Raw genomic sequence first — 1,105 nt, 5'->3', positions numbered from 1 at the left:
CTCTCCCTTTCTTTTCTACAACTATTTGTATTGTGCCATGAAGCGTACGACATGGGCTGGGTCCAGGGGACCCATTCTAGGTTCCCTCTAAAACGCTAGCAAAACTAGGCTTGATTTTTTTGTTCAGTTTTTCTTTGCATTTTTTTAGAAATTTGTCATCTTGAGTTCGCCATCTTGGCCAAATGGTGGGTGAAGGATTTGGCCCACTCCAATCCTTACCCTTCCACCAAGCTTTCTTCTCCTCCATCCATCTATTCAAATGTGCCTTGCTAACAAGTTGCTCTTTTCACAGACTCTGGTAACTGAGGCCCAACCATCTGATGTGCTTTGTTAGCAAAGATGTCTAAACATTGTTGTAGAAAATTTTAGGATTTGAGTTTTGTCTGTTTTGTTTTGTGTTGTTTAGGCTAGTACTGACTACGTGATTCTAAAATATTGGGCACATCTGTGTTAAGATTCTCCCATCTAACAAGTTTTGTCATTGCAGAATATTTGGTCAATTCTTGATAAGGACCAGGTAAGCTCTACTTATTCTATTTGATCTCCTTGTTTCTTTAATTGGAAATAACTAAGGGTTTTCGTGACAAAAGTTGCAATTCAAATCCAGCCCGGGCTAAAATTCCCTAAGACTCTATCTCCCAACTAACCTGCAAAGAACCAGGCTGGAAGCTTGGCTCGATCCTCTTATCTCCAACCAGAAAACACTGCAAGAGTTTCTATAACTCAAAGTGGTAGACTGCTAGACTTGAGCAGAAGTGCTCAGGGACAGTGCTCAGGAATTTAGTTCAAACCTCCTTGAATACCACCTAGGACAAACAATCCCACCAACGACACTTAGGATTTGGTAAGAAGGAATCAAGGATTTGATTGGACATGAAAAACAGTGGGGGATACATAAAGCAGCATGGTCCTATTAATGAGCAGGGCCCACTAATCAATGTTGCCCCATGACCTGGCCCACTGGAGTGCATGGGGCATGCCACACAAGTGAGCAGGGCATTCTGCTGGAGGGGGTAGGATGTAATCCTCACATGATGAGCTGTGAAGAATTGATTGGGGAACAGGCAGTTTGTGAAGTGATGGTTGAAAACTCTTAGGTAGGAAA

Source organism: Dipodomys merriami, unplaced genomic scaffold, assembly GCF_024711535.1.
Source record: "Dipodomys merriami isolate MVZ:Mamm:240054 unplaced genomic scaffold, mDipMer1.0.p SCAF_1071, whole genome shotgun sequence".
Lineage (NCBI taxonomy): Eukaryota > Metazoa > Chordata > Mammalia > Rodentia > Heteromyidae > Dipodomys > Dipodomys merriami.
This window is presented reverse-complemented; position numbering follows the sequence as displayed.